Source organism: Triticum dicoccoides, chromosome 2A (genome assembly GCF_002162155.2).
Source record: "Triticum dicoccoides isolate Atlit2015 ecotype Zavitan chromosome 2A, WEW_v2.0, whole genome shotgun sequence".
Classification (NCBI taxonomy): Eukaryota; Viridiplantae; Streptophyta; class Magnoliopsida; order Poales; family Poaceae; genus Triticum; species Triticum dicoccoides.
The window spans coordinates 24,295,329-24,307,137 of record NC_041382.1 but is presented as its reverse complement, the minus strand read 5'-3'; positions in this window follow the sequence as shown (position 1 = coordinate 24,307,137).

Sequence of the window (11,809 nt, the reverse complement as noted above, 5' to 3'; positions counted from 1 at the left end):
CTCTTTGAACAAGGAGAGCTCAAATGAAAAACCGTCTTGTTACCATTATGCACTGCTGCCCCCAACTCCATCAGAGATGGTGTTTGGTCAGAAATTCCCCTCCACAGTAGATGGAATGTGACAAGGGGAAATTTATGGTCCCACTCAAGACTAGCAACAAACATGGTCTAGTATATCTTGTAGGTTGGTGTCTCCAAACTCCTAGATGTAGCTAAATTACATGTAAGGGCACAATATTTATTTATTTTTTTGAAAAGAAGGGTAACCCCCGGCCTATGCATTAGGACGATGCATGCAGCTGAACACTGTCGACCCGGAAATAAATTGAAAAACAAACCCTGAGGCCATGTAAGGGCACATTTGGAAACCAAAATTTCATAGTAATTTCATAGGATCAAAATCTCACAGAAATTATTCTACAAGTTTCTTTGGTTCTAAAATGGACATATGATTTTTTTTACGAAATTTTCCTTTCCTTCAATTTTTATTATTATAAACATCAGCTCAAGCAAAAAAAAAATTTGTGCAAGAAAATATTTATTTTGGATATGTTTTCTGTTGATTACGTAGAGTTTTGGCTGGTTAAGTCGTGTCTAAAGTCTCTATTCATAAGTGATGCTAGTAAGTTATTTTGACAGCATTGGAGAAGTCCGAGACAAGCTACGTTGATCTCTCCGGCACCCTCTCTCTAATAAAGAAGGGTTAATTATCCTTTTGCCCTTAGTGGTGTCCATGTGCTCAGTTTTGCCCTCAGATGTGAATTGTCCTCAGTTTTGCCCCTAGTCCAAGCACAACAACTATGACGAGGCCAAACGGCCATATTTGAGTCCATTCCGTCCGCCGGCGTTAGTGGTTGTGGGTCCGGAGCTTACACGTGGGACCGCGTGGACGTGGATCCGAAGCTGACATGTAGGACCGTGCAACTAAATCCCCAAATCATTCTAGCTCACACCCATCCGCCCGGTCGGCTGTCCTGTGCCGCCGCCGCCACCTACGCCGCGGCCAGCACCTGCCCCGCCACCAGCTGCATGGCCTGCTTCGCCGCTACCTCCCTGCGCCTATGCTCCATGGCTACCTGTGACGCCCACCACCTTCCTGCGACGCCACGGGTGGGGCGCCCGCCACCTCCTCGATCCGCGGCGCGGCCTCCTTCCGTGCGCCCGGCCGGAGCGCTCAAAGGTGGGGGGCTGCTGGAGCTATTTAAACTAGGAGGAAGAACCCTAGGGCGAAATGGTGAGCAGCGGCGACCCCGGAGTATTTGGCGAGGCAGGCATCGGGCCGGAGATCCGCCGCGTCCACGACTGGGTTCCCGAGGGGTAAGTCTCGCCTCTTGTTTAGATTGAGCTTAGTTGTGCATTTAAACACTCGATTCGAGTAGGTTTGCCCAATTAGTGTGCTGATTGCGTCTATGTTTTTTGCCGGTTAGGATGGAGTTGCGGTTTGCTTTCATGGTGCACATTAGAAGGGACCGGTTCATGTTCGATGCAAAGGATAAGAAGAAATACCAAGAAGGTTTTGATTATCGGTTGCCAATGGCTAGTAATTGGAATTTCAGACAATTTGGGGAGGTAATTTGTAGCCAATATCCTTGGGGTTTGCTTGATGAAGTGGTATACAAATACTATGATGGAGAAAAGAATTGGGTGACAGTTAGTAATGATGAAGAGCTAGCTACCATGTTTGTTAGGCATAAAGATAAAGGTAATTTTCATGTGAGGCTGCAAGTTGATGTGCTTGAGCAGGCATTTGGACCTAGGATGGCGGGTGCAACATCTCGGGGAGAACCAAGTCGTCGTAATGGCATCTCTAGCCAGAACAGTTCTGTTGGTGCACGGCGACGTGGTGGCTCGACAAGTGTGGGCAACAGCAGTAGGGTCCCCCTTGAAGTGGAGCCTGATGGCTACAATTATGGGGTTGATGAAGAGAAGCTATATTCTGATGTTATTCGGAATTTACGACGGGCACCTCAGACTGAAAATCAAGATGAGGCTCACAATGCAGTCCGTGTAGATGATGACGCGATGGGTGAGGACGAAGACCTTGCAGCTATTGAATGGGACCCTTTGAACCCTCATATGAAAGAAGGTACAGTTTTTGCATCCATGAATGAGTGTAGAAATGCACTTGTGACATACTGCATCAAGGTAGAACGTACTTTCAAAGTTGACAAGAGTGATCAAGTACGTTACAGAGTGCACTGTCTGACTGAAGGTTGTCCATGGAGGCTGCTTGCATCTAAAATGCGGAATAGCATTAATGTTCAGGTCAAAGTGAACCCTTTTAAGCACACATGCCAGGAATCAACCCTTAGGAAGGATACAATCAGTAGAGCCAAGTCAAGACGGGTGGCAGAAGAAGTAAAGAAGTGGGTGAAAGAAAACCAGCAAGTGGGTCCAAAGGAATTGCAGAAGAACATCAAAGATAAGTTCAAGATAGATTTACCATACATGAGGTTGTTCAATGGTAAACAACATGCTATGGATTCTATTTATGGTAACTGGCAGGAAAGTTTTCAATTGTTGTATTCATTCAAAGGTGAAGTGGAGAGGACAAGCCCAGGTAGTATTGTAGATATTGATCACCACACCGTGGAGTACACATTCAGGGGAGTGATAAAGACCAAGGGATGCTTTAGGAGGGTTTTTGTATGCTTTGAGGCTTGTCTCCGCGGTTTTTTGGCAGGCTGCAGGCCTTATTTGGCTATTGATGCCACTTTTCTCACAGGAAGGTTTAAAGGACAGTTAGTAGCAGCTTGTGCAGTTGATGCACATAGTTTTGTATTTCCAGTTGCCTATGGTGTGCTGGAGACAGAGTCTGAGGAGAGCTGGACTTGGTTTTTGCATAATCTCCGCCGGGCTATTACACATCCCAATGGGTTGGTCATTCATACAGATGCCTGCAAAGGTTTAGAAGTGGCCGTGGACAATGTGTTCCCTAGAGTAGAGCATAGGGAATGTATGCGTCACCTTGCTGCAAATTTCATGAAGAAATTCAAAGGAAAGGTGTATACCGATAATTTATGGCCAGCATCTTTGACATGCAGTGTGAAGAAGCACAACTACCACTTCAGGCAGTTATACATGAATCCCAAAGTGAAAGAATACTTGGAAACACACCACTCCAAGTTATGGGCCAGAAGCCAATTCAGTGAAGTGAGCAAAGTTGACTATGTGCACAATAATCTAGCAGAGTCTTTCAACTCAACGATCCAGAAATTAAAGGGTCATTATGTGGTTGATTTGCTTGACAGGATAAGGATAGAATACATGTAGAAATTTCATTATCGTGCAGGAATAGCCGAGGCAAAATTCATGGGCCACATTATCATCCCTGCCGTGATGAATGAACTGAAGCAGAAGACAACAGGTTTGAAAATGAACATGACTCTTTGCTCGGGTACCACAGCAGAGATATCATATTTGGATAAAGAGAAGATGGAATGGAGATATCCAGTGGATTTAGAAGTTAGAACTTGCAGTTGTAGGCAATGGCAGATAACTGGGTTGCCATGCATTCATGCCTTGTTTTTCATCACTTCTCTCCCAGGTCCAGCAGGGAACATACAGCAGTATGTGCATGATTACTACTCTTTTGCAAGGTTCAAAGCCACATATGCTTATGCCTTGCCTGCTATGGAGGGAAAACAACAATGGGACATGGTGGACCCTGGATTCAAGCTTTGCGCTCCAATTCTGAAGAGAGCAGCAGGTAGACCAAGGAAGAGTCGAATCAGACCTCGCAGCGAAGGAGCTGGACTTGGAGTGAGGAAGCGTAAGTGCACAAGGTGTGGTGGGTCTGGTCATTTTGGTAAGTATTGTGATAACACAGTAGATCCAGCGTTCGGAGAGAGTTTCGATGAAGGCTTCGATGAAAATGTTGGTCAGCAGCCGGTTGCCTCAACAGATGATGAAAATGATGGTCAACAGCCGGTTGCATCAGATGAGGATTTTGACTAGGTTCCAAATGATGATGGTCAACAGCAGCATGATTTTGATGATGATCCAAAATATCCTCCAAATAATGATTCAAGTGAGGCTCCAAATGGTGATCCAAGTGAGGCTCTAAATGGTGATCATGGTGATCCAAGTGAGGCTCCAAATGATGATCCAAGTGAGGCTCCAAATGGTGACCAACCTTCTGTTGTTGTGAGTTCTGCTAGGTATGTAAATCTTGCAAGGATCAAATACTACTGTACATCTATCACTTGACATGATCTCATTATCGTTTATGTTTTGCATAGCTCTATGGTAGGTTTGAAGAAGACACGCAAGGTACCGACAACCAAGAGAAGAAGAGAAGAAACAATGAACACAAGGTGCACGAGGAGCAAAGTGATGGCAAGAAGCTCAAGGAACAAACAGAAGCCCCAATGCTATCTATGAATAATTATGAAACATTATGAATAAGGAATGATGTTGTATTATGAAACATTTATCACTTGACATGTTGTATTTTTGTTGGATGATGTTGGACCTATGTTAGAAGTATGTTTGACATGATGTTTAAATATCTGTTGGATGATGTTTGAATGAGCACATGGTTTCCTTTTTTTGATTTTTTTCAATTTTGTTTTGCTCATTTAAATTCTGGTCAAACCTAACTTTGACCAAGATTTAAACAAGTCTAAAACATCAAAATGAAAAACTAAGCCTGGATACTTCTTAGTCAATCCAAAATGAGGTTGTGGTGAGATTTTTGAAATTTTCATGAAAAATATGCTAAAAATAGGGGTCCAAAGGTAGGGTAAACGGCCTCATTTCTAAGCAAAGTTTTTTTCGACTTTGTCTAAATCAGCTAAATAACTTTTCTACACATATATTCTATATGTACAGACTATGTGCGCTGGTTTTTCCATTTTTTGATTTTTTTTAATTTGTTTTGCTCATTTGAATTCTGCTCAAACTTAACTTTGACCAAGATTTAAACAAGTGTAAAACATCAAAATGAAAAACTAACCCTGGATCCTTCTTAGTCACTCCAAAATGAAGTTGTGGTTAGTTTTTTGAAATTTTCATGTTCATTTCCCCAAAACACTTCTCTTCACTTCATACAAGAGAGTTTAAGATACTCGAGATATCATACAATACACATGAACTTATCATTTAAATGTATGTAAAACTTGTTTATCAACTTAAATCGTTAGTATATGACATAAGAAGACTATGTGCGCAGGTTTTTTATTTTTCTAATTTTTATTTAATTTATTATGCTCATTTGAAATCTGGTCAAACATAGCTTTGACTGCTCCAAACCCCTCCCAAACCCCGCTAACCCTAGCGCTGAACAAGGACCATTCATCTAACCCTAGCGGCGATCAAGGGCCGTCGATCTAACCCTTCTAGAAGGAATCTGCGGGGAGGAGGGGGGCGATCTGCGAGATGCAATCTGATTGGCTGGGAGATTGTTTTTTAACAAATACCGGGCGCGCTGGATGGACCGTTGGGCCGTCTCGTTGTCTGGGCCTGAGACCGTAGTAAATAGCCCGTCTCAGCCTTTCCAGGCCTTGCATGCATGGAGGCGGCGACGTGGGTTTGCATGCGCGGGAGGCGGCGACGTGCATGCATGCGAGCGAGGCGAGCGAGGCGCGCTAGGCGAGCTAGGCTAGCGAGGCGAGCTAGGTGGTTCAGTGCAGTGGTTCAGGGCAGCGATTCACATGCACCGCCCGGTTAAAGAGCTATGCAGTGATTCAGATGCACGCACGCGCCCCATGCATCATTTTCGTGCAAAAATTGGAGTGTGCAAAACATAACGGATACACACACGCGTCCGGATTCACACACGCACCGTTCTTATCCTTTCTCTTTTCCTCTCCCATCCACAGGCCTATAAATGGGGTGCCTCTCTTCCTCTCCCACCCACAAGCCAGATCCGATCCTCTCCAACTTCAAACACCCAAGCGACCGAGCCCTCCCCAAGCGAGACCAAGTGAAGATGCAGTTCATCGGACCGACCTTCAACCGTCCGCCTGTCGTGCCGGAGCTGCGCTACGGACCGGGCGTGCTCGTGGAGAGGGAGCTCCGTGTGTGGGCTATTTCAAGGTGGAGGGGTTCCGTCGAACTCACCCGCGCCTTCCTCAGAGCCGGCTATGCCCACCTCCCACAGGGCTCGCCACCCTCAACGAGGTTCGTGACCGCGGCGGCATCCTCCTACTGCTCACGGTCACCTTCACCAACCCGTTTGATGCGCGCGAGCTCCTTGGCCAGGTCTTTTGGTGCGGCTGCGAGGCCATCTTCTTCACCGTCTACAACATCTACACCAACTACGAGCGCATCTTCCCCGCTCCAGGCCAGATGCACTCCCTTCCCTACGACGAGGAGGAGGAGGTGTGAAGATGAAGACGGTGTTGAAGGGGCGCGCACGGCCAAGGTGGAAGAAGAAGATCAAGATGAAGATGTTCAAGCCCGGAGTCAAGCTTGTCATGTTTCGTTTTTTATTTTGTTGCTTTTCTATGCCGTGTCGTGTCGTGTCATGTTTCGTCGTGTGTCTGTGAACTGTCTGTGAACTTATCTAAGTTATTATAATGGTACGGTGTGTTCCATCTTATCTAAGTTATTAGGGTTTATTATGTGTGTTAAAAAATGTCCGTGCCCAAACATATCATTTCTTCCCTAAACAAGTCATGAAGTTCGAGAACTTGTGGTTTTCATTAATGAAAATCGGAGGGGGTGAGAAGCCCTTTGTTTCATTCAAACAAAAAGTCATGAACTAACATGCAAATTTATTCCCTTTAAATACTAAACCAAGTGCCACTCTAACCCTAAACCAAGTGCCACTCTGACCAAAATCATGTGGTAGTGCAACATACATTTTCAACCTTTCAACCCTCCAAAATTTAAGTGCAAAACAATGGAAAACCACTCTCACGCGTGTGCAAACATTCAAGGTCTCACTATTTTTTTTTAAAAAAAATTCACAGTCTCACTATGTATACCTTCCTTTCCTACCCATGTCAAAGTCTTGCCATCCGTCCTAGCGGTTACCAGTGCAGCCCTAAACACCATAAACTCACGCGGTCCTAGGTTCGAGTCCCCAGCGGCACCAATTTTTTGTGCATTTTCCACCCTTCATTTTTTAGACAAATTATGTTTTTCTCAATGTAATGCCCTTAAAAAATGTTCATTTATTTTGGCACCTGGCGTAAACCTCTACCAGAGTTGAGGCACATTTTCCATGACATTTTGATCTTTGATTTAAATCACGGTGTATTTGAATTGGATTAATTAACAGCTCCAAAAAATTTCCAACCTTAATTGTTTGGCTCCCGAATAATTCAATTAGCTTCCACAAAAAGTTTCAGCATTATGATTTATTGCCTAAATTAAATCAGAATAGAAAACAGAAAAATACGCAAGAGAACCCCCGAATGGGCCTAATTGGATGCAGTTGGCCCATTAGTCTAGCCTGCACTTGACTCTACGCTCTGAATTTGGCCCAAGAGCAACCTTTTTTTTTGGACAGAAAGGCAGAGAGAGAGCTGCATTTCATTGATCAAAAATTTCCGAATTCCTAATTTTTCTCTTTTTTCCAACATATTTAAATGTTGGTCACTTTTTCTCTTTTTTCTTCAACATTTAAACAACTTTAACCAACATTTAAACTAGGTGAATTTCTCAAACAATTTCAAGATTACAAATTTCTCCGTAATTCATGCCTTTCCATACATTTTCAACATTACAACCAGTGCGATTACCATACCTACAAATGCCCAAAAGTATTTGCAAATGGGTATTAGTAGTGCTTGATCTTCAAGCTTCCAAACCTTCTTCTTCAATATCCTAAGCTCAACAGCTAGCTCTCTGTCAGTGTGTGCTTTGCCCTTCATCTCTTCTTCCGGAGCTCGTGGTGCGGCCACTGCCGTTCGTGGCAGCATGCGCAACCATTCTTCATGCTCTTCTTACAGTTCATTCATCAGAGTCTTGGCCAGAGCATCGACTCAAAGAAAGAAGCATGTCACCTGCATGAACACCAAACAGATCAACCCATTGCTCAAAGATCCCGACCATGAAAATGGTGCAATTGCCCCGATTCTTACCCCATTCTCGCTGCACACATAGAACGGACGATTCTGGTTCCTCGGTGTCTGAGAAACCCTCCGATCAACGCCCGCCCGGCACCGCGGACAGACGAAGACAGGCATGTCCACACGCGCCCGGCTCTGCATCCGCGAGGTGGCGCGGGAGATTGAGGAAGACATGGAGCTCGAAGCCGAAGGGGATCTCAACGCCGCCGCGCCCTCCACTGCTAGCTTCCCACCGCCGCGCCCTCCACAGCTAGCTTCCCGCCGCCGTGCTCTCTTTCTCGCCGTGGTCACCGCCGTGCTCTCTGTCGCCGTGATCACCGCCGCTGTCGCCCGCTTATATAGCACACCCCCAACGGCTCTCTGCTTAACGGCTCTCTGCTGGGTCCCACAAGCCACGCGTGCAACGGTCTGAATAAAATTGGCCGTCTTTGCCGCCTGGTCCCACCGGTAAGGGCCGAGTCAAAAGGTTGACCTGACGGAGACGGCAGAGTTCACGGAACGAGTCGGTGCGCACGGACTAGGGGCAAAACTGAGCACAATTCGCATCTGAGGGCAAAACTGAGTACATGAACACCACTGAGGGCAAAAGGATAATTAACCCAATAAAAAAACGGTTTCCTGCAAAACTTATGTAAGGCATTTGCAATATATTTGTTTCCCATTAACCATAAATCTGTAGTGAAGTGTTGCAAGTTCTTCTGAGACTCTAGTTTTGAGATGTTTTCTCTAGTAATAACACATATGAAGAAAAATTGAACAATCTGCTGCTAGTTCTTTTTCTTAGAAACACGGCATAGACTAACGCAGACACTCACACACACAAACGAACAATCACCCATATGAACGCGCATGTCTGTGTTTGGGGCGTTTCATACCTGGTCAAACATAAAAATCAAGTAGGAGCACAAAACAAGAATCTCTACATTTCCATTCTACTTACTTTTGAACGGGGATTTCCAATAAACTTACTGTGATGAATATGAAGTACTGTGGTAGGTGAAGCGTCAAATACTTGTCTATAATCAAGTTATAAATGTAAGGCATGATCCTTCCACTTTTCAGCCCATATACATAACGAGCACCATTGAATCGAGCAGCCAGTCTAGGGAACTTGATACATTTCACATAGTAACAATAGTCCTGCTGGTCAGCATGGCGAGTCATTTAGCAGGAATGGCCACTACTCCAATGACTGTTGTCTGGCATGTGAGGCATTGGGATATTTTCTATATCACTCACTGGGCCTGCTCGGATTCAGATTCACACAAGTTCAAGCATCATAGAGCGATTATTCAGTCCAGACTTGAAAGACAGTACACACTAGCACTCAACAAGCATCGTGTTAGTATTCTGTTCGTGTCTACATGGAGTTATCTGTATGTTCCCTGCTTATGGAACGTTCATAGCAATAGCGAATCGAACAAGATCATGTAATTAAGTGAGAAAACCCAAAGTAGAAAGATTTGGTTGGTATGATTCTAAGAGCAACTCTAGCAGACCCCGCAAAACGCGCGGCCCGCAAAAATTCCGGCGAGTATGCGGGCTTGGGCCAATTTTTCGGCCAGAACAGAGCCTGCATACTCGCCCGGCCCGCAAAAATTTTTGCCGCAGCCCGCAAACCGCATGGGCCGAGCACTATAAGTGCGGTTCCGCGACTCTTTTGCGGGTCCAAACCCTATCCCCCCACCGCCGCGAGCCACCCGATTCCCCTTTCCCCTCTCCCAACTCGTCGTCGGCGACCACCCGCCCCGCCTCCAACCGCCATATGGGGGCGAATGTGGAGCTCCGGACGTGGCTCCGGCAGCAGATCCGGCCGTGAGAGGGACCCGGAGCGCAAGCGGCACGTCCTGTCCGACAATGTGAGGAAGCGCGGCGTCCGGAGGTGGACCAACCACGGGCTGTCGCCACCGGCGAGCTTCGACCGCCGCGAGACGGAGGAGTACGACCGCCAGCACGCGTCCTTCTCCTCCGCGAGGTCTTCCTACGCCAGATCCTCCTCGTCCTCCGCCGCGGGCTTCCTCCCCAAGAAAGGGTCATGCTCGGACGAGGAGGAGGAGCCGGAGCCGCCCGCGCCGTTCGCCTTCGTCCCGGCGAAGGAGGAGCCCGAGGAGCCCGCTCCGCTCGACCGCCGCGGAGACGTCGGGCTCGAGGACTATGCCGCGGACTTCGACGCCGTCGCCGCCGCCATCGCCGAGCGGAGCGTGCGCGAGGAGGAGGAGCGCCGGCGCCACGCCGAGGAGCTCGAAGCCCTCGAGTGGCGGCAGGCAGTCGCCGACAACGTCGCCGCCAACGAGAAGGCTGACGAGTGGCGCCGCATTCGCGCGGAGCAGGCGGAGAAGTACATTGATCTGTGCAACTCCGGCGAGGAGGATTGAGCGTCCGGCTCCTCCACGACGTCGTCCAGTTGCCGCGACCTCGCCGCCGTCAGATCCGACCCCCTAGTACTAGTTTTAACGTAGTATGTAGTATAGCTATGCTTGTAGTTTGTTGATCATGTGATGAATTATGTAGTATGTGATGAACTATGTTTATGCAATTTCTCCCGCAAAGTGTTTTTTTTTTAAATTATGCAGGTTTAGATACGGGTTTTGCTCGGCCGCGCATGTTTTTAACTCGCAAATGCGATCTTGGTGAAACCGCAAACGTGTTTTACTGATCGAATTTTTGCGGGGTCTGTTAGAGTTGCTCTAGGTGACAGTGAATACCGAGGGACGGTGACGATGATGAACTCCGATGGCGCATACCTGAATTCCCATGGTTAAAACAAACTTTGTTTCTTTACTGGGCCAGTTATACGCTACTCTCTGGAGACTTGGGCCTCATTCTTTAGCTGCAGCCGGCACATGTCACTCCTATTTGGGCCACAGCCGGCAACCACCTTGTCTGGTCCATACAGCAGGCGCGAGATGGGATGGCATGCGTCTTGCCCTGCATCCCCTAAAAAAAAGTGTCTTGCGCTGCAACAGCGACTGCTTGCTTAGCTCAGAGACGGCGCACCGATGGTCGGCAGGGGGATGGCGCGCCTTCATGGACGTGATCCCCGGCTCAGGCAGCAGCGAGAATCAAAAGCGCAAGCGCGAGAGCCATGACTGTTGCGGCAACCAGGGGCGGAGCCAGGAATTTTCGCCATTGGGTTCACTCAATGGCTAATTATAAAGTTTTTTTGTGGGGTACAAAGATTTTATATGAATCAATGAAATTTGAAGTCTAATTTTACACCATCTTGCAAAAAATGTATAATACTAAATAACAGCATGATGAATATAAGGACAGCGTTTTCGAACTTGAGTTTATCTAGACCAACTATGAACAGTAAGTTAATAAAGAATACTATTTTATTAAAACAATACTGTTTTTTTTGGTGAAAGATGTTCGAGTAATTTAAGTGCCCAAAAAACTTGATCCGGGATGACATTTGAGAGTGCTGGACAAAATAAACAAAATCAGACCTCTCAAAAATCTTCAAAAATAGAAATTTGGAGCACTGATTTTGTTTTCTATGCAGAGGGCACCACAGAAGTCATTTTGGAAGGAAACTTTACATGCATCTAGAATACTTACCATCTTCGATGTTTAGAAATTTCAGATTTTTTAATCCTGTTTTCTATGCTTTTTAGAATTTAGTGTTCTGGGAGCAGATAAGCTCGGGCTGATATAGCAATTTTGATATTATACCAATTGTCCGGTGTTCTGCTACAATAAAATTTAAAGGGTGGACGACATATAAATGCGCTTTTCCTGCGTATAATTGGTGGCCTTGGTGTGTCTGCATTATTATCTGAATCTGGT